Source organism: Pristiophorus japonicus, chromosome 16 (assembly GCF_044704955.1).
Source record: "Pristiophorus japonicus isolate sPriJap1 chromosome 16, sPriJap1.hap1, whole genome shotgun sequence".
Taxonomy (NCBI): Eukaryota; Metazoa; Chordata; class Chondrichthyes; family Pristiophoridae; genus Pristiophorus; species Pristiophorus japonicus.
In genome coordinates, this window is record NC_091992.1 from 87,550,627 (window position 1) to 87,573,575 (window position 22,949).

The 22,949-nt window shown below is 44.9% G+C and overlaps 1 protein-coding gene across 2 annotated transcripts in view; it reads right to left on the reverse strand.

Annotated features, from left to right (window-relative positions):
• The window catches only part of gas7b (growth arrest-specific 7b), a 437,192-nt gene that overhangs the window by 313,031 nt on the left and 101,212 nt on the right, over positions 1-22,949 (reverse strand). Inside the window, exon 1 of one of the 2 annotated variants that reach the window (XM_070857534.1) lies at positions 14,722-14,781. The exons of the other annotated variant lie outside the window; for it this stretch is intronic. The gene's annotated coding sequence lies outside the window, so the exon portion shown is untranslated. Of the gene's footprint in view, positions 1-14,721; positions 14,782-22,949 lie in introns of those variants that run through there. 2 annotated transcript variants of the gene reach the window in all.

The window sequence follows — 22,949 nt, forward strand, 5'->3', positions numbered from 1 at the left end:
ACGTTAAACCGAGTGCCTGTCTGCCCTCTCAGGTGGATGTAAAAGATCCCATAGCACTATATTGAAGAAGAGCAGGGAAGGTCTGGCCGATATTTATTCCACAACCAACATTATCTGGTCATTATCAGATTGCTGTTTGTGGGACCGTGCTGTGCACAAAATGGCTGCCGCATTTCCTACATTAAAACAATGACTGCACCTCAAAGGTGCTTCATTGGCTATAAAGTGCTTTGGGCGTCTTGAGGTCATGAAAGGCGCTATATAAATGCAAGTCTTTCTTTTCTTTTTTCACGGGTTGACGTCAATTCCATGTCGCTGGATATTGATCAGCAGCAGAAACCTTGAGTGATTTCCTCCTCTCTAATCCAAGAGTGCTGAGGTGAACTATAACACCCTTAAAGTCGCTCTAACTGAGACCAGTTGCCAATCAGCACCAATCGTGGATTGACTTGGCTGGGGCAATCCTGATCTGTACGGTTCACCGTTCAGCCATCTGAGCAAGCCTAACACGGTTACTAACAAGAACTTGAAAGATTTATGTAACAGTCAACATCAAGTTTACTAAATGAAGAGCAAAACAATAAATGGGGGGAAAGCACGAGGTACCGAGAGCTGCTGAGTGGTGACCACACCCACAAGTACAAAACATAGATGTAGTGGCATTTCCAGCATGAAATCTGAGGAGAAGATTCAAACTGGTTCCAAAACAAGTACAATTCATAGATCCCCTGCACTAAGAGCACATGAAGACTGGAATACCCAAGTAGGCTGAGCTGGGCCAAAATATATATATCCAGCTGCTTCTGGAACCAGAATGTGAAAAGTAATGTTTTCTAGCCAAGATCAACCCTCGAGTTCTGAGCAATCAGCTGAGATCATTTTTGATTAAAAATCCCTGGGCAGCACATTAGGCAATGTTCTCCAGAGCCTGGATTCAACTAATTGCAAAGTCCTTCACCCACGCAATATATCAATGGACCAGGTTGATCTTAAAATTAAGACACAACTGATAATAGTCTAGAACCAGGATTTTTTTTTTTAAATACAAGGAAACACACTTTATCCTCATAACAATTAGGGAAACAGTCTGATACAACAGGAACAACAGCCGTGATGCCTCCTTCATTCACTACCTCGACTTCTATATGAAGAATGAGCAGTTGGGCAAGGTACCAAGGGAACTGGTACCTCATAGAATCATAGAAATTTACAGCACGGAAGGAGGCCATTTTGGCCCATCGGCCATTTCCGCGCTGGCCGACCAAGAGCTATCCAGCCTAATCCCACTTTCCAGCTCTTGGTCCATAGCCCTGTGGGTTACGGCACTTTAAGTGCACATCCAAGTATCTTTTAAATGTGGTGAGGTTTCCTGCCTCTACCACCCTTTCAGGCAGTGAGTTCCAGACCCCCACCACCCTCCGGGTGAAGAAATTTCCCCTCATATCTCCTCGAAACCTCCCCCCAATTACAATAAAGTAATTACCTGAAGAAATAAACCTCATTACAAAACCACCTCCTCCACAAGAAGTGAGAAAACTGAACAAATAGAAAGTGTGAAAAAATAAAGTAAAAAAAAAACTAGGTATGTCTTGCATTGCATCTAGATTATACAACCCGGTGAATGGTCACTAATATTGTGGATGGAGAGGAGGAAGAATATTGTGTGAAAAAAACCCTTTACATTGTGAGCCAGCTGATGATATGGGTGGTACTATGTCCTCAGCACCCCCAGGTTCAGAAGGCAAAAATTGGCCAGCATTTCTACTCATGCTGGCCATCCTGATAGAAGTGTGTTTGTGTTTGTATCAGATGCAGATAGGTTCTGGCACAGCTACAATACCTCTTACAATCAAACAGCCTCCCAACACAAACTGTCCAGGCTCACCCGGGGATAATGGACAGTGGAAGAAAAAGAGGGTGATCAGTCTCCACGGAACAGTACCCCAATGAAGAGTAACGCTTACTGCACAGGGGGAGGGGGAAGGCGAGACAGAAAGACAGACTTGGATTTATATAGCGCGTTCATGACCACCGGACTTCTCAAAGCACTTTACAGCCAATGAAGTACTTTTGGAGTGTAGTCACTGTTGTAATGTGGGAAACGTGGCAGTCAATTTGCACACAGCAAGCTCCCAGAAACAGCAATGTGATAATGACCAGATAATCTGTTTTTGTTATGTTGATTGAGGGATAAATATTGGCCAGAACACCAGGGATAACTCCCCTGCTCTTCTTCATCCACTTGAGAGAGCAGACGGGGCCTCGGTTTAACGGCTCATCCAAAAGACGGCATCTCTGACAGTGCAGCACTTCTTTCAGCACTGCACTGGAGTGTCAGTCTAGATTGTGTTTGCTCTACTAGAACCCACAACCTTCTGACTCAGAGGCAATACCCACTGAGCCACAGCTGAGAAATAAATTTCGGTAAGGTTATTCTGTATCGGAATGGCTGTTAAACCGCAATGACCCAACTCAAAGGGCAATGTTAGATGTTTTATAATAAGTATCAGATTCGCATGTGCCTGCACAAGTCATACTGCTACATTCCTCGACTTTTTCATCAGGCATCCCATAGCTTTTAATGAATGCAATGGACATATTAAAGGGAAAGTTTTTTTTTGCTGGAAGCTCAAAATGAATCCAGAATATCATTAAAAAAAAATGACATTGTTATGTACATTATATGCAGGCATTGTATTGATACATGCACACATTCTGCATCGTTAATGGCTCGTAATCCAACTGGGCAAGTAGGAGCATTCTAATTTGCAATTAACACTCTCATTTGCAATGTATGTTTGAGCCAAAAGTCTGAACTGTGAGTAATTCCTGATAGGGGGGCATTTTCTGTTGAGTTATAATAAAATTACAATATAACGAGAACAAGCCCGAGGCTGACTGGATCTGTCAGCTCTCATTTTCACCAGAAAAGATGCGCATTACTGGAAACATTTAAATTCTTTCTTTCCTTGCAGAAAAAGCAGGAAATAATGGAAAAATAAGAACTCTGACATCAACAGCTTTAAATTGTGAATTTTGGTTTCAAAACTAATGACATGCATTTATAAACATTTTATAAACATTTGATGGTGCTTTAAATATGGAGAGAGAAAATGAGCTAGGGTCCCCCATTCCTTGTTGCTATGAAGTAGACTCTGCTGGAGTGTGAGTGGACACTGGGTGAGAATAGGATTGGCCTCAGCTGTGATGCCCCCTATGGTTCAATAGCTTGCCAACACTCAGTGCCAAGGCTGCCATATGAAGAATGGTCACTTGGGTGAGGCAGCGGTGAGCTCGAGGCATTTGTAAAAGCATAGCCCAGCGTGTATCGATGCCTGTAGGTGAGCAGTGGAACATCAGACTTTGTGAAGAAGCCAACATGGGCAACTTTGTTGTACACACTGATCGGGAGCACTACCTCGCCACTCCCGAGTCATTAGCTGGCTATGCAGTCGTCACGCAGCAGTCTGTCAAAGCAGTATTAGCAAAGATCATTTGCACACTACAACAGCAAATGTCAAAAGACCACAGGATAAAGACAGCAAATGGATTTTTTGCTGTCCTTTTATACTCTGAAAGGTCTCCTGTGGATTGCGTGATGGTGGCACAATCGAATGGGTGTATTTAACATCCAAGAAATCTCAGCAACAGGGTTTGTTTACAAAAGAGTCCTGACTTCGTAGGAGGCGATTATACGCCACAGGAGAGCAGAAGCCCTTTCTTCTACCATTGGCTGGACTGCTTGGTGTAAGTGACCCAAGTAACTGGAACTAATGGCATCATAGGGTGCTTGTATATTTGGTGGCTCGGTATTCAGGTCACAGGACAGCGGTGCAGCATCTCCGCGGCTTTACATTGCTCAAAGCAACTGTCTTACCCTGGCAGCCAAATTGTAGATTCGCACTTTCATGGGTCCACAATTCAGCTGTTAGGTAAGGGAATGCGTTGTACTGATGTAAACTTGGGGAAACGAAGCACACTGATGTTGCTACCCTGTGATCGGAACTATAGAAGTCAGCAGACCCACAAAACGACAGTCCCGAATTTAAGCCACTGTTAAGAAGGAGGAGCACAGGGGGCTAAAATCGTAGCAGCCTGATACTCTGTGCATCTGCCCTCAGTTCATGCCGTTCGCCATTTTAATTTCTTTGTAGGTTTCTGAGAGCTGGGAGGAGCTGCATTGCTCCTCTGGGCCCCACAATGAAACCTATGGCCTCTCCTGCCCTGGGATTCCCTCCCCCCCAACGCCCCCCCCCCCCAACCCTCTCCCAACTGAGTCTGACTTCACCACCCTCTCGGGCAGTGCATTCCAGATCCTAACCACTCGCTGCGTAAAAAAGATTTTCCCTCATGTCGCCTTTGGTTCTTTTGCCAATCACCTTCAAGTGTATCCTCTGGTTCTCGACCCTTCCGCCAATGGGAACAGTTTCTCCCTATATACTCTGTCTAGACTCCTCATGATTTTGAACACCTCTATCAAATTTCCTCTCACTCTTCTCTGCTCCAAAGAGAACAACCCAGCTTCTCCACGTTCATCATTTCCGCACCCTCTCTAAGGCCTTCACATCCTTCCTAAAGTGCGATGTCCAGAATTGGACGGAATACTCCAGTTGAGGCCGAACCCGTGTTTTATAAAGCTAGTACACAAAGGTGGCCCTCCCTCGACCGGAACAGTAAAAATAGCAGGTTTTAAATACTGTAAAATAACATTTTTATAGCTACTTTTACAGAATGTATCGTGCTGCTGGTTCCTATTGAATATTGCCGGTAGTAACATCAAAGTTAGCTTGGCGGATTTAAAAAAAATACTGGGGATCCAGAAATTTTACTTTGGTGTTTCTGCCGGATGCACAAAACCTTCACATCTGAAACCAGCAACACCAGCGCAATGTGAAGGTTGTTTATCACAAGTTCCAAGCCTTAATCCTGCCTGGCAGTCCTGGTTCCAATGATGAGATTGCAGCTGCCCACTTTACATTATAGACTCTCAGTGGGGTACCTCCACATGTACACTATGGGGCTTTTCCTGCATGAAAACATGAGCTTTTCCCCAACCAGTCTTTCATTTATTCCCTTTAATGTTCATTGTGTCCTTGTAGGTCTGGCCATAATTATTTGTAGCACACATCACAGTATCGGCACTCTTGGTTGTAGTAGTATTAGGCAGTCCCTCGTATCGAGGATGACTTGCTTCCACACCAAAAAGGGATGACTTCACAGGTGTTTCAATGAGGGACCTGACAATCTAGGTCCCGAACTACATACTAAAGGGTGGAAGATGTCTGTGCATGGCCGTTGCACACCAGCCACTACACAGGCTTGACAGAGCTAGGTCTTGGTCCAGTGGCAAGGGTTAACCAAGACGACTGGAGACCAAGCTCTGCTGCACAGACCTAGTGCGCACGCATGCTCCTACTATTCATAGATCGCAGTGTGGGCTGGCCCATGCTGTCCCTGGGCTCTCGCCTCTTCTGGGCCCCGATCACAACGCTCCTTGGTTGGCCCTGATCTCTCACTGCTCCTCCGTCCCGATCAAAAATGGAGCAGTCAGAAACAAAACATCAATTAGTCTCCTCTTATCTTGGAGACATCAAATATCGACACTGTTATTTGAAATATCAAAATATTAACTCCAGCCTAGTTGAAGGGTTATTAATATCAGCAGAAACAAACAGTTCAGAAGGATGTGATTAACAGCAGCAGTAACAGCAGATTCCAACCTCTGCAGTCGCACCAGTGAACTCGCTGGTGTCGCAGCAGGTCGGATGACCGAATGAATCCCTTCCCACACTCAGAGCAGGTGAACGGCCTCTCCCCAGTGTGAACTCGCAGGTGTGTCAGCAGGTTAGATGACTGAGTGAATCGCTTCCCACAGTCAGAGCAGGTGAACGGTCTCTCCCCAGTGTGAACTCGCTGGTGTGTCAGCAGGTTGGATGACTGAGTGAATGGTTGTGCAAACTACAGGGATTATTATTCAAACTGAAACTGCAAAACATTTATACTTTTGTGCTGATTCAGTCCCCGAGTGAATCTACCTGACAAATGGGCCTTCTTGTGTTGGCTTTCATTCAGAGCGCAGTATTTGGAGTTTACATTAATCTTTAAAAAAGCTGGATACAAGGTCTGTGCCGATCTGCAGATAAGATGCACACTCCGCTTTATAATGGCAGTGAGTTTGACAGCAATATGGTAACAGCATGTTAATACAACTCTTTCACAAGATATTCCATTAGAAAATGTTTGTTATTACATGTGGCAACAGCCAAACTTGATTATGAAAAACCTAGCCATCATAACACAGAAGCTTTAAATAAAGAACATCCAACTGTTGTATCGATATATCTCTAAAATACCACAAACTACAGCTGCTGAATGGTCCACAAGGACCTGATCCCAACTGTTTCATGCAATTACAGTACTTGTCTGTGAAACAGAACGTAGATATAAGGTAGGCAATTGAAAGAAAAATTTGCATTTGTATAGCGCCTTTCAAGACCACCGGACGTCTCAAAGCACTTTACAGCCAATGAAGTATTTTTGTTTTGGAGTGTAGTCACTGTTGTAATGTGGGAAACACAGCAGCCAATTTGTGCTCAACAAGCTCCCACAAACAGCAATGTGATAATGACCAGATTATCTTTTTTTGTTATGTTGATTGAGGGATAAATATTGGGCAGGAAACTGGGGATATCTCCCCTGCTCCTCTTTGAAATATTGCCACGGGATCTTTTACGTCCACCTGAGTGCGCAGATGGGGCCTCGGTTTAACGTCTTATCCGGAAGACGGCACCTCTGACAGTGTAGCACTTCCCTCAGCACTGCACTGGAGTGTCAGCCTAGATTTATGTGCTCAAGTCCCTGGAGTGGGACTTGAACCCACAACATTCTGATTCAGAGGCAGTGTGCTACCCACTGAGCCACAGCTGACAATGTTGCCTCTAATTTTTTTCCCCGTGCGCAGTCCCTTTAATTCTGCTGCGTGGCCACGCATGCACAATATCTTCCAGCGGCAACAGCTTGTGAGCGGCCTGCGGGGGACGTCCTGATTGGTGCGCAGCCATGCCCGCGCATCTTAGGGTGAATATTGAAGGTAGGTCAATTTTATTTCCCCATCCCTTTCCAATTTTTCCCCCTCTTCCCTTCAAGGCATTGACTCTGGCTGAGGTACAGTTATGGCTGACATCAGCTACCTCAGCACAGACTGGAAATCAAACCTGGGGCTTCCTTGTCCATAGGATTTAGCACTGCCAGGTGATGCCTTCATCCACTAAGCCATTGGGGTGCAGATCCCGTTTTAAATAACATTAACACCCGTTAGCCATCGCAGAAACAGTGTCATAATGGTGATACTTCGGCCACCTGAGGAAGAGAGTTTTCGAAGATCAGGCCCTCAAATCTGGCACCAAGCTCATGGGCTACAGGGCTGCAGTGATATCCACCCTCCTGTATGGCTCAGAGATGTGGACCGTATACAGTAGACACCTCCAATCGCTGGAGAAATACCACCAACGATGTGTCCGCAAGATCCTGCAAATCCCCTGGGAGGACAGACGCACCAACGTCCGTGTTCTCGATCAGGCCAACATCCCCAGCATCGAAGCACTGACCACATTCGACCAGCTCCATTGGGCAGGCCACATTGTTCGCATGCCTGACACAAGACTCCCAAAGTAAGCGCTCTACTTGGAACTCCTACACGGCAAGCGAGACCCTTTGGGCAGAGGAAACCTTTACAAGGACACCCTCAAAGCCTCCTTGATAAAATGCAACATCCCCACCGACACCTGGGAGTCCCTGGCCAAAGACCGCCCTAAGTGGAGGAAGAGCATCTGGGAGGGCACTGAGCACCTCGAGTCTCATCGCCGAGAGCACGCAGAAATCAAGCGCAGGCAGGGAAAGAGCGTGCAGCAAACCAGACTCCCCACCCACCCTTTCCTTCAACCTGTGATAGAGACTATAATTCCCGCAAGCCTTCCTCGATTTTGATAAACTGCCTGTGATGATGATGATGATGCGACCTCGCTGTGTCGCGTACAAGTGTATTAGATATGGTCGGGACCACGAGTAACTGTGGCATGCGTGTGTTCTCTATTTATTGTGTCCTGGCCAATATTTCATCATCATCATAGGCAGTCCCTCGAACGAGGATGACTTGCTTCCACATGAGTTCACAGATGTTTCAATGAAGGACCCGATGTTCCAGTCCTGAACTCCAATTGAGGGGGGGGGGGGGGGGGAAGATGCCTGCGCGTGGATTTTTAAAAAAACGTGTGGTGACCGTTGCATACCAGCCACCACACGGGCTTGACAGAGCTCGGTCTCGGTCCAGTGGCAAGGATTAACCAAGACGACTGGAGACCTGCTCTGCTGCACGGACCTAGTGTGCACACATATCGCAGTGTGGGCTGGCCCGTGCTGCTCCTGGGCCCTTGGCTCTCCTGGGTCCCAAACCCTCATTCGCCGCACCTCTGCCCACGATGTCCCAGGGCCGGCGCTTCTGCTCTATTTATGGCCAATATTTATCCCTCAATCAACACAACAAAAACAGATTATCTGGTCATTATCACATTGCTATGTGTGGGAGTTTGCTATGTGCAAATTGGCTGCCACGTTTCCCACATTACAACAGTGACTACACTCCAAAAGTATTTCATTGGCTGTAAAGTGCTTTGAGATGTCCAGTGGTCGTGAAAGCCGCTATATAAATGCAAATCTTTCAAGTCTTTCTTTTCTTGACTGTCTGTAAGGAGGTAAGAAATTCACCCCAAGGTTTAAAGAGAGATTTTTGACATCTTCCTAAAATATTCTGAACGGAGATATTTTATAAAAATGGTTTTGTCCATTGTTGAATCTTTCTAATGTTCTTTTTGTTGTTGTTGCAGAGGTGCAAAGATGTGCAGTGGAATCTGAAAACTGAGAACTAGCATCCTTGTTTACAGTCATTTCTCTGGGTTTTCAATGAACTAGCCTGAGTACTAGGTGTAGACAATGATTAGATTCCCTCCAGCCTGTTATGGAAAGGCCACAAAGAATGATTGGCATGCGCATGCCAATTTCGAAATCATAAGTGGAATAGGGAGTTCCTTAGTTTGATTAACCCTTGCCACTGGATCAAGACCTAGCTCTGTCAAGCCTGTGTGGTGGCTGGTGTGCAACGGCCACTCCATGTTAAAAGAATCCACGCACAGGCACCTTCCACCCTTCAATATCTAGTTCGGGACCTAGAATGTCAGGTCCCTCATTAAAACACCTGTGAATTAACTCATCACTTTTTGGTGTGGAAGCAGGTCATCCTCGATACAAGGGACTGCCTAATACTATTCATGTAATTTTACTGCTGCAGAAATTGTGGCCTGGGGCAAGAGACAGATAAAGACTTGGTCAGTCAGTTTTGTTCTTTCTGATATAGATCTCTGGAGACAAGAGAAGCCCACAGCAAGAAAACACTTGGAACTTCTTTGTTTTACTTCATTCTAATTTAAATTTTGGTGCACTGCATTTTCACCTATGGAGCTAGACTAAATGTTATCTTTGACGCTGTAAACGGTTACACAATACTCCGTAAGTCCCACTATCAGCTCGGGTTCCCTTAGACAGCCTTCAACTCAGTGTCATTATACAAGTCACTTGGACTAACAGGCGTACTGCTGTCTTAAATAGGGAAATAGTCGTTTGAAGATAAGTAGCAATTGAAGGAGAAATTTGGGAATGGAATTGCAGAATGCAAGGCGCAATAGCTCAAGGCTACTTCACTGATGGTCGAATGTGGTCGGGTGGGGCTCACTGTCGACCAGTTGAGGAGTGGAAAATGCAAGCTGGGACATAGTGCAGGAGGAAATTGCCATGGTGGGATGGAATGAAGCCTCGGAAGGTTAGGTAAACAAAAGTGAAGATTTTGAACTGATTCTGTTGAGAATGGGGAGCCAGAGGAGGTCAGCAAGAAGTGGATTAATGGGTGAGCATTACTTAGAATCTTCAACTTTGACAAAGGACATGGGAAGGTCTCAGCAGAAAATTGGACATTTTACACTTATCCTAAAATAATGTCGACATATTTACTGAGGCGTATGAAAGCATGGACCTTACGCTAAACATCAGTAAGACAAAGGTCCCTCCCCCCCCCTCCCCCCAGACATCAAGATGCACAGCACGGCCCTGGACAACGTATACCACTTCACTTATCTCGGGAGCCTCCTAGCAACAAGAGCCGGCATCGACGAAGAGATCCAACACCACCTCCAGTGCAGCCTTCGGCCGCCTGAGGAAAAGTGTGTTTGAAGACCAGGCTCTCAAAACTGTCACTAAGCTCATGGTCTACAGGGCCGTAGTAATACCCGCTCTCCTGTATGGCTCAGAGACATGGACCATGTACAGTAGACACTTCAAATCGCTAGAGAAATACCACCAACGATGTCTTCGCAAGATCCTGCAAATCCCCTGGGAGGACAGATGCACCAACATTAGGACACCTTCAAAGCCTCCACTGAGACCTGGGAGTCCTTGGCCCAAGACCGCCCCAAGTGGAGAAAGTGCATCCGGGAGGGCGCTGAGCTCCTCGAGTCTGGTTGCCGAGAGCATGCAGAAATCAAGCGCAGGCAGCGGAAGGAGCGTGCGACAAACCAGACTCCCCACCCACCCTTTCCTTCAATCACTATCTGTCCCACCTGTGACAGAAACTGTGTTTCACGTATTGGACTGTACAGCCACCTAAAAACTCATACAAAGAGTGGAAGCAAGTCTTCCTCGATTCCGAGGGACTGCCTATGATAATGATGATGATGAAAATAATGTCCTGTTTTGGAAGAGTGACTTCTGTGCACTGGTTTCTCTCTCAAACATTCCCATTGGGTGCTGGACTCTGCTTGATATAGAGTGCATCATCATCATCATTGTCAGTGCAAACATGTGGGATTGGTTTTATTTTGTTTATTTTGCTGGAACAGAAGGCCTCAATTCAACACCAAGTAATCCACTCACATTTTCAAGGGTCTGTGATGCCATCTGTTCCTTGAATGTTGGATCATTTACCCGACAGAGCGCAGCTAATGACAGAGAGCCATGGGTCTATAGTTTACTGCACTCCTGTAGCGTAAATGCACATTTTGTTAACATAGAACTTATTGAGTCACCCAGGTAAGCAGCAGAAACTCCAATTTTTTTTATTCGTTCACAGGACGCTGGCAAGGGCCAGCATTTATCGCCCATCCCTAATTGCCCTTGAGTGGCATGCTAGGCCATTTCAGAGGGGAGTTAAGAGTCAATCACATTGCTGTGGGTCCAGAGTTACATATAGGCCAGACCAGATAAGAATGGCAGATTTCCTTCCTTAAAGGACATTAGTGAACCAGATGGGTTTTACAACAATCCAGTAGTTTCATGGTTACCATTACCGACACTAGTCTTTTATTCCAGTTTTATTTCATTAACTGAATTTAAATTCCCCAGCTGCCATGGCAGGATTTGAACCCTTGTCCCTGGATTACTAGTCCAGGCCTCTGGTTTACTAGTCCAGTAACATTACCACTATGCTACCATTTCCTCGTATAACAGATTTCCAATGGTGTGTGGCTTGTCCAGTCTCAAAAAGGAATCCAAAAGCTGATGAAAGGATTTTAAGGTTACAGTGAACAGTAATGATTGCAATTAACAGCCATTTCCACTGAAGTCACTGGAGTGAGAAATGTATCACTGTGCTTAGATACATCACACTGGATTTTCCACATTGAGTCAAAAAGCCCATGCCTCAATCATCGAGATACGTGTGTGCTATCCATAAGAAAAGGGCAGTGGCAGACCCACAAAGAAACCATGAAAGTGAAAGTTTCATCAGCCTTCAAAGCTAACCGTTTAATGCTCAAAGTTTCAGCACGCACAGAAAACCCTTTTGTTCTCCTCTCCACTCAACTTCTCCTCAAACTACTAAGGGCTTTTTTTTTCCCAGGGCCTTTCTTCCCTCGTTCAAATTTGCAAGTTATTTCCTTACATCTTTTGAAGTCCCTCAGGCCAAGCACTATTTCTTGCATGAGAGGGCGGGCAAGAGATCTGTTCCGCGCCTTTGCAATGTGGATTTTGAATGTACTGTAAAAGAAGTTTGTGACATTGGCACGGCTCGATTTGGTTTATATTTATGCTGCCTCTGAGGAAGCGCAGGACTCTGTCCAGCCGTGTCCCATTGCTCTGCGGTTCAGTGTATTAGTGTTCCAATAAATTATGCTACCAAGCCTGAAGAGTCTTCCAAATCAAAAGTCTATGGCCACGGCAGAACCACAATGCTCTTTATCAGTACTAAGTTTTGCAAAAAGAACCAGCCAATCACAAATTACGACACACTTTTGAACAAAAATAAACTGGAAGCAGAGTCATTATGGGTATTAAAATGGAAAACCAATGCAATTCAAACAGGGGAAAATTCAGGCCTCAGAATCACAAATGGCAATAAATCCTGGTCAGTGTTGCAGTGCGTTTCTGCACACATAGCTGTGGAGTGACACATTGTCTCTCCTCCATGGTGAGTTCCTGGACTTGGTCAAGCACTACCCATGAGGGAATGAAGGGTTGAAGGGGAAGACGACCCATGTTGCCCTTTGTGCATTCAGCCAAAGCGACATGGGCAGCACCATAGAATGGGAATAATTGGTCAATGGTGTGCAATCCCTCTCCCAGCAAACAAATGTGGAAAAAAACAGAAAACCCCAATTAAAAAGGAGACCATTAAAACTGGTCTATTTGCTTTCTTATTTTCATTGAGGGTCGACTGTTGCCCTTTTCCTTTCTGGGGCCACAATGATCTGTTTTAGTGCTTTTAGACACGCGAAAATTGATACCTTGGTCAAATGACACAGATATAAAATAAACAGGCTTATGAGTTTCTACATTTACAGCAGGACTCCTCTTCCTCAATGAGAATTTTTGAGGCTCTAATGAACTTCCTTGCTCTCATTTTTACCCACCATTCCAATCATTGACGATGATCATTTTGGCTGTGATCTTAGTCTATATCTAACGTTGGCAATTAACACAGGAGCTTTTTTTTTGGCTGTGATCTCTGAAAAATGAATTTGGCGTTTAATTCCCTTTGTGCACTCTTTGGGGTAGATCGGGACTTTGTGTGACAGCATAAAACAGTGTAATAGCGCGTCGGCAGCCTGTTTTACATCTCTCCCAATTTATTTCTATTGAAGTCACCCATTTTATCATATCACACAAAGTCCCTTTTAGCGCACTGGTCAATACAGTAATGACAAAATCCTGTGTGCATTAACATAACGAAGTAGTTAACTCATTTGAAACAAACCAGATAATGGGGTCGATATTAACTCTCCCCTCTCCCCCCACCCCCCACCCCCCCACAGCGGGCCAGAAAAGGACCGGGGAGGGGGTTCGGTAAAAAAAATTTAAATTGTGAAATGCGGTGAGACACATCATTATAGTATTTATATTTATAATTATTCCAGCTGAATGGAGACAAGAGCTGCTGGGTCCAGAAGGTAAGTGCTTTTTATAGCACTCCTTGTGAGCCAGGAGGAGCAGCAGTACTTCCTCCCGGCCCCTGAAGCAAACCTCTCGTCACTGCTGCAACTAGCCGAGTCCTCATCCCTCCATGAGCCCCCCTCCCTCACACCGAGCCCCCTCTCCCCCCACACCGAGACCCTTCTCCCCTCCCTCCACACCCCCCTCCCCCCCCCCCATCTACCCCCTGCGACCCCTCTCCCATCCCTCCCACACCTCCTCCTATCCCTCCCACACTGAGAGCCCCCACCCCCCTCCCATCCCTCCCACACCGGGACCCCCATTTCCCCCACACTGAGCCTCCGCCCCCCACACCGAGGCCCCCCCTCCTCCACCCCTTCCCCACACCGAGACCGATCTCCCCACACCGATTCTCCCCCCCCCTACACCGAGCCCCACCCCATCTTCCCACACCGAGACCCCCCCCCCACACCTTAACATTGAGTGCTGGCAGGTTATTCAACTACTGAGGCTGAGGCAGAGCCTCTTCTCATTCACTGTCCACAAACATGCACATTCCAGGAAGATTCAGAGATAACGATCGGAACTAGCGACTTTGGTTTATCATTCCCCTCCCTAACCCAGAGTGCCGAGGTCAATTGTAGAATCCTTAGCTCTGTCCTGGCCAAGGTCAGTTAAATCAGCAGAGCAGGGTTAGGACCTGGGCTCAGAAGCACACCATTTACCCACTCATCCATCAAGAGAATTACCGAAGCACATCAGTATTACATACATTAATATATTTTGTAATCAGTTCACTAAACATTTTGAAAACTACTATAAGAAATTTAGAAACTTTACATTAACCGTGGACTTCTCTGGGTGTCACAGGAAAAAGAATGGTGCTCACAGTCAGAAACATATCAAATATTGATATTTAACATTGTACTAAATGCAGCATTTAAATGCTGTTACATATTGAGGAGTGACCAGCGGCACATATCACAATCCCTTCACTCTCTCAAGGTCAGTAGAAAACCTTCCAAATGGTTTAAGGAAAAATAAATTCCACATATTTAAATACCAGCATCTCCAAAACACAAGGTCCCACAAAAATCCTCAGTGCTTTCTGTGAACATTTTAACTACTCCTGGAGCACGACAAGAGAAACACTGCCATTCAAAAGCCTTACCATCCCAAGGGAATAGAAATTTCCAAGTCAATTGAGGCTTAAGTGATAATTAAAATGTATATAAAAAATATATATATAACCTCGTAATGGAGCACAAGCAGGACTCGGCGGCTGAGATGGTGAATGTGGAGTGGATGACAGTGTTAAAAGGAATCTCAATCTGTGAGCTGTGGGAGGGAGTGTTAAACATTCTCATTTCCTAACTAGGGAGTTAATCAGAATTGAAAGACTTAGCAAAGGTTGAAGCAAATGGCTGTAAACAAGTGGGAATTGGTGACTTTTTGCCAAGCTTTTCAAGTTCAAAATGCCCTGAGAACTACTTGTTCCGCTAAAAAGTTTTTTTTTTTAATTCAGAAAGCAACAAATAAACTTTTCTGGTTTCTCTGCCCCCCGCCCCCTCACACCACCGCCCCCAGATATGCAATTTCATAAGTTATTTTCACAAACAGCTTTCAGAATCAGGCCATGAAATGCACAATGCCAGACACTGTTAATGTTCAGCAGACGGGAATTACATCACATTTCTCAGCAACAAGGACCATTTTGTAATGCTGCCTTTAAAAAGCATGTTAATCACTTTGACCTTTGATAGGTCTTTGGGTCCCAATGGGTGACTTTCTCATTAATGCTTTAACTGTAGTGTGACTTCAAGCTGTCCTTCCTTGTTTCTCTTGTAGTTAAACAACAGGACATAGACAGGCAAGAAATTTCATTTCGCCTCAATATACTGCATTCTAAAGTACCCATTAATACCTATTAGCCATTACAAAAAACAATATTACTCCTAATTAAAATGAATATCATCCATTTCAATATTAACCATTTCAACATCACTAGGACACATCAGTGGCCTCAATTAAAGTATTTCATATTTAAGAGAGTTTAAACGGGCAATTAATCGAGGCCAACCCATTACAGTTCCACAGGGATAAACTTTAATATCTTTTAAGTTCACATAGGAACAGAAGTAGGCCATTGAGCCCTTCGAGCCTGTTCCACCACGGCTGATCTGCAGCTTAACTCCATCTACCCGTCATTTGTTCCATATCCTTAATACCTTTACCAAACAAAAAACTATCAATCTCAGTTTTGAGGTGATTCCTGACATCGCCCCTAAATGGGCTAGAACTCATTTGAATCTTATGCCCGCTTGTTCTGGACTCTCCCACCAGAGGAAATAGTTTTTCTCTCTCTACCCTATCAATTTCGTCAATCATGCGAAATACCTTAATGAGATCACCCCTTGATCTTCTATACTCAAGGGAATACAAGCTTAGTCTATGCAGTTATACTGAAGAAACATGAAACAAAGTTCAACATAAGATATTACAAACTGTACTGGTATTTAAGTATGATAACTCCTTCAATTGCACTAAGGGACTCCTGGATGTAGCACACAGGCCTGAACAATTTTGAATAGGAGACCTAATGCATGAATTATTTTATGAATTCTCCAGCTTTCTCCTTTCTTAAATCACAGCCCATGTAATGAGACGTACTTGGCTGAGGGACCAAGCAAGCAACAGGCACCCAGGTCTCCTATTGCTGCTCTACAACCAGACATTGACAGATGCTTTGGAGTGGATCAAGGCATGATCTCCCTTTGGAAAATTGCCTGGAAATACCATTTCTCAAATGTGCCCCTAATGCCCTTTGGGAAATCTATTGTGTATTTATTTTTAAAAAAACCACAATTGGTATATTCAACAAGTGCTATCTACCTGCTTCAGGTCCCACATAAAAATAAGCCACACTTTATTTTCATCAAGATCAGACTGATAGTTGCATTCTATAGGTAGTCAATAAATTAAGATTAGCAGCAGTTTGGTAAAATATTTTCAAGTTTAATGCAGGACTATTTTCCACTGCCCATAAAACTTACTATAATAAAATTAATTTAATTTTTAAAAACACAGCTCCCGTGCCTTCCAACTGAACTTTTGAGGAGATGACAGTTTTATTAGTTACAGGACATGGGCAGAAAGGAATGTATTTATGCCTCATGCATTCCTGCTTTCTATCTGGATTTATTGTGTAAGGAATCAAATATTCTGAAATTGTACAAGGTGAAAAGAAAATGAACTATTCTTTGATTTTAGTCTCAATAAGGAAATAGAGGACTGTGCTGAGCTAAGGTCAGCAACAGCAGCCCTGGGGTAAATGCTGGGAGGAGAAGGTAAACAGGAAGGGAGGTGATCATGGGCCAGCAGGGGCCCTCAGAAGGGTTGCAGAGCTGGGAGGAGAAGGTAAACAGGAGGGGAGCTGATCATAGGCCGGCAGAGGCCCTCAGAAGGGTTGCAGAGCTGGGAGGACTCCTGTTTCACCTGGCTCCATGAGAACATTACCCAAAATTATTTTTTTGATTGAAAAACTCACCTTTCTTTGGCCGCAGCTGACACTGAAGAATCCTGAGCAAGGAGGCCTGAGGCCTGACTTCTGCCCCGCGCAGACCACTTTCAGCAAGGCGGCCAAAAACAGGCATAGGGGCCTCCCACTTCCATATGTAAGAGACCTAATATATGTTTTAGGCCACTGCCAGGGACGCCTGAGAAATGCCCACCCCAATTTTGGGTCGAATGTCTTTCAGGCGTTCCTGGGGCGCTGGATGTCGGTTCCTGAAGCTGGGCTTCATTGCGCCTCTTTTACGCCCCAAAAGCAGACACAACGAGGTCCAATTTCTACCCCGAAGAAACCATCTGTATATCAAAGAAAACATAATCGTCATTCCTTATTTTGACAAATGTTTCAAATTTAAGAATGATGAGTTTGGTTGAAACTCTCCGACAGTAATCATCTAAACACTGAATGTTTGCCAAGTTTCAGTTCCCACTAGGCTGATATGATCACCATGTAAGAGCAGGAAGCGAGCCAAGAAGGGGATACGGTGACAGACATTTGGTACAGGAGAATATTTTTTTCATATTTCAATTAATATTCAGTCTGGAAGCCAATACCTAAGGAAAATGCATTCCTAAATTAAAGGAAAAACAGGTCTCCATTGTTGTCATTTTACGGATATCCAATTTCTCCGCGTTATCCTATTGTGAGACGATAATGTAAGTTGCCTGTATATCATCATCATCATAGGCAGTCCCTCGGGATCGAGGAAGGCTTGCTTCCACTCATGAGTTCTTAGGTGGCTGTACAGTCCAATACGAGAACCACAGTTTCTGTCACAGGTGGGACAGATAGTCGTTGAGGGAAAGGGTGGGCAGGGAGCCTGGTTTGCCGCATGCTTCTTCCACTGCCTGCGCTTGATTTCTGCATGCTCTCGGCGACGATACTCGAGGAGCTCAGCGCCCTCCCGAATGCACTTGCATACTTAGGGCGGTCTTTGGCCAGGGACTCCCAGGTGTCAGTGGGGACGTTGCACTTTATCAGGGAGGCTTTGAGGGTGTCCTTGTAACGTTTCCTCTGCCCGCCTTTGGCTCGTTTGCCGTGGACGAGTTCCGAGTAGAGCTTTGGGAGTCTCGTGTCTGGCATGCAAACTATGTGGCCTGCCCAGCGGAGCTGATCAAGTGTGATCAACTGACACCAAGCTCATGGTCTACAGGGCCGTATTAATACCCGCCCTCCTGTATGGCTCAGAGACGTGGACCATGTACAGTAGACACCTCAAGTCGCTGGAGAAATACGATGTCTCCGGAAGATCCTGCAAATCCCCTGGGAGGACAGATGCACAAACATTAGTATCCTCGTCCAGGCCAACATCCCCAGCATTGAAGCCTGTATATACCCAGTACATGGAGTACTATCCAACAGAGCTACAACCACCCTACTACTGATGGGCGAGAAGGCCATTTTGCCTGTAATGTTTAGAAAGAATGTTGAGATGGCTTCTGCTGAAGAGAATTTGTTTTCTATGTAAGCTTAAAATCATCCCAGGTAAGGTTGTACAAATATCAGAACCCTAACCCCAACCTCAGAACTTTTCTCCTCAGCAGCAGTGCCACAGATTATGTTTCTGCTCAGGCATCTTTACTAGTGCCTGAATGAGATTGCTTTATAAATAACTTTGTGTTGCAGGACCCACTGCCACTGTATCTGCAGTTTACAGCCCTGCTAAGCAATTGTTTTGTGAAGCCTGTGCATCTTTAAAAAAGAAAGACTTACATTCACGATCACTGAATGTCTCAAAGCGCTTTATAGACAATTAAGTACATTTGGAGTGTAGTCACTATTGTAATGTGGGAAACGCGGCAGCCAACTTGCGCACAGCAAACTCCCACAAACAGCAATGTGATAATGACCAGATAATCTGTTTTTGTTATGTTGATTGAGGGATTAATATTGGCCGGGACACCAGGGATAACTCCCCTGTTCTTCTTCGAAATAGTGCCCTGGGATCTTTTATATCCACCTGAGAAAACAGACCGGGCTTCGGTTTAACGTCTCATCTGAAAGACGGCACCTCCGACAGTGCAGCACTCCCTCAGCACTGCATCATCATCATAGGCAGTCCCTCGAAACGAGGATGACTTGCTTCCATGCCAAAAAAGGATGAGATCACAGGCATTTCAATGAAGGGCCTAATATTCCAGGTCCTGAACTACATCCTGAAGGGTAGAAGATGCCTGTGCATGGATTTTTCTAACGTGTGGTGGCCGTTGCACACCAGCCACCACACGGGCTTGACAGAGCTAGGTCTTACACTGCACTGTCAGCATAGATTTGTGTGCTCAGGTTCCTGGAATGGGACTTGAACCCACAGCCTTCTGATGTAGAGGCGGGTGTGCTACCCACTGAGCCACAGCTGGCACTTTAAATCATCAACATATGAGCCCTTGCGAAATATCAAATCAATGTGTTCTCTTCCTTGATCCAAATGAAGTGGGAGTCAGTCTGGATGCATATGGCTTGGATTCATTCTGTACTGAACTTAACTTACTCTGTTTACAAGTTGTTGCTGTCGAATGCTTCCTTCCATATCTTGCTGAAAGGAAAATATGAAGTGATTTTAAAAAGGTGGTACCGGGCCGGACTGGATTTTCGCCACGCTTTGACTTTCCGCAGCGAAAACCCGGTCACAAAGCGTAGACGGGATCCTCGGGTACTGTATGTGGCAGAGCTTTCGAGTACCGCCAGGGAGAGGTGCGTCGACGTGCAACGGTGTGGATTGCGTTTGCATCCTAGCTTCGGCACTCTCCCGACCCGTATGCCGTGACCAGAATACCGACAGGTCAAACCTGTCCATGCAGTCCTGCCAGCAGCAGTAAGTATAAAATCCTGCAAAAAAGGTAAGTTGAAGTTTTTAATTTTTGTAATTTTTTGCAGCGATTAGTTAAGGGTCTTGTAAATATTTTTGGAATGTTTTTTGGAATGTTTTTTCTTTTTTTCCTCTTCCCAATGCCTCTCTCGCAGTGCTCCCAGCCCCGGACTAAAGTTGCCGAAACTCGCGGTTTGTGCCACGAATGCTTGTGCAACGCCTCCCTTACCAACGCCTCCCTTACCGACCTGGTGCAGACGTAAATGCCGAATGTTCGGGCTAAAACGCAGCGAAAACGATAAGTTTCACGTATTGCTACCGTTCTCACCAAAAAACCCCGAAAGCCAAAAATCCGTCCTGTTAAATGTTAATTCCGTCCTAGAATGAGGATGGATAGTCTGACTGCTGGACTTATGGATGGATTATAACACTTGTGGGGAAGAGCATATCTAGAGGCCATCAATATAAGATAGTCACCAAGAAATCCAATAGGGAATTCGGAAGAAATTTATTTACCCAAAGGGTGGTGAGAATGTGGTACTTGCTGCCACAGGGAGTGGTTGAAGCGAATAGTATCAATGCATTTAAGGGGAGGCTAGACAAGCATATGAGGGAGAAGGGAATAGAGGCTTATGCTGATAGATTTAGCTGAGGAATGATGGCAAGTGGTTTGAGTGGAGCATAAATGGACTGGTTGGGCTGAATGGCTTGTTTCCGTGTCGTATATCCTATGTAATCCTATGAAGTGTAATTAAAGAAAAGGGATGGAGACTGTAAGGTTACAAATTTTCCAGAAAGCACAGAACAAGGCCACAAACTAAAAGTTGATTAAATTGAGTTGGTACATGCTCTGGGAAGTAACTGGACAAAGGGAGCAAAAGGGCGCCAGCCTGGGGGCAGGTGGTGACTCACCACCAATTAAGGACAATCTCTGCGGTCACGTACCAGACTGGTTTTATGCACAACAATAGGATTGTTACATTTTCATAAACTGACTGAAGAGGCCCTGAACTGATTGGCCAGAGGAGAGAAAAACAAATCTCGCTGGAGACACCAAGTCTACAAGAAGACCAGAACAACAAAGGGATCCCACCAGGTGTACATTTTTGAAGAACAAGGTATTTAGGATGAGGAATCATCTTTTGCCTGGTAGACTCCGTGTGCAAATTGGGAACATTCGGGTCCATTATTACTGTCAATCAAACAAGATCACCGCAAACAACGTATCGATTCAAACACATTATCCAAAACCGCAGCAGCGGGGGATTATTCATAACGTGGATATAAATATGCCAGCTAGAAGCAGCTCAGGAGCGAAGCGAAGAGTGGTACCGAAGCGAAGCGAAGTACGGAATGAACACGGAAGGAACAGAACTGAGAAGAACGGCAGAAGAGGAAACATCCGGTCAAGGAACCAACGACCACGAACCTACAATCCACGATTACAGCGATAAACTGGATCATTGATTGTATGTCTTCAGTTAATTCTCTCAGGAATCTAGTTCTGTAGTTTTTAGTTCGTTTTTGCTGAATAAAACTGACACTGGGTTAAGCCTAAACTTTGTGCCACGTGTTGTCCTTTTTCCTATAATTCCCGAAGTCAAACGAATCAAGGTAGAATGTACAAACAAACACCCTACAAGACCCAGTAGAACCTGCCCCCAATTCTACCCCCTGCTAGATTCAAGTCTTTCTTCCACCCTCAGACCCAGGAATTTTGGCTGCTGAATCTAATATCTCCAGAAGGAAGTGATTTTATGAACAAACATATTAAAAAGGTAAGAATCTGTAACGTATTTGCTTCATAGACTCTTTGCTTAAGAATTCATAGCAGCACATTGCTATTAAGAACTAGATGGTTTATTAACAAAGGTTTAACAATCACACTACACATTACCAATTCATCCAACAGGCTCCCAACCACCTGCCTCATTGTGGTTCCCCTGGCTTGTTTTTTTATTTACTGATTTTATTTCACATTTAATTCAAGTTCTCAAACTGCCATGGCGGAATTGTTAATTTATGTTCCCTGGATTACTAGTCCAGTAACGTAACCACTACACTATCATAGAATCATAGAAGTCATAGACGTTTACAGCACCGAAGGAGGCCATTTCAGCCCATTGTGTCTGTCCCGGCCAACAAGAGACTATCCAGTCTAATCCCACGTTCCAGCTCTAGGTCTGTAACCCTGCAGGTTGCAGCACTTCAAGTGCGCATTCAAGTACTTTTTAAATGTGGTAAGGGTTTCTGCCTCTACCACCCTTTCAGGCAGTGAGTTCCAGACCCCCACAACCCTCTGAGTGAAGAAATTTCCCCTCAAATCCCCTCAAACCTTCTACCAATTACTTTAAATTTATGCCTCCTGGTTGTTGACCCCTCTGCTAAGGGAAACAGGTCCATTCTCCACTATACCTAGGCCCCTCATAATTTTATACACCTCAATGAGTTCTCCCCTCAACCTCCTCTGTTCCAAGGAACACAAACCCAGCCTATCCAATCTGTCCTCATAGCTAAGATTCTCCACTCCCAGCAACATCCTCGTAAATCTCCTCTGTACCCTCTCCATTGCAATCACGTCCTTCCTGTAATGCGGTGACCAGAACTGCAAGCAATACTCCAGCTGTGGACTAACGAGTGTTTTAGAGTTGAAGCATAACCCCACCCCCCGCCGCTCTTACATTCTATGCCTCGGCTAATAAAGGCAAGCATTCCGTATGCCTTCTTAACCACATTATCTACCTGGCCTGGTACCTTCAGGAATCTGTGGACATGCACTCCCAGGTCCCTTTGTTCATCTACACTTCTCAGTGGTCCTACCATTTAATGTGTATTCCCTTTCCTTGTTAGCCCTCCCCAAATGCATTACCTCACACTTCTCTGGATTAAATTCCATTTGCCACCTGACCAGTTGATTGATATTTTTCTGCAGTCCACAGCTTTCTTCTTCATTATCAACCACAAAGCCTATTTTTGTATCATCTGCAAACTTCTTAATCGTACCCCCTTATAGTCAAGTCTAGATCATTGATGTGCACCACAAAAAGCAAGGGACCTAGTATTGAGCCCTGCGGAATCCCATTGGAAACAACCTTCCAGTCA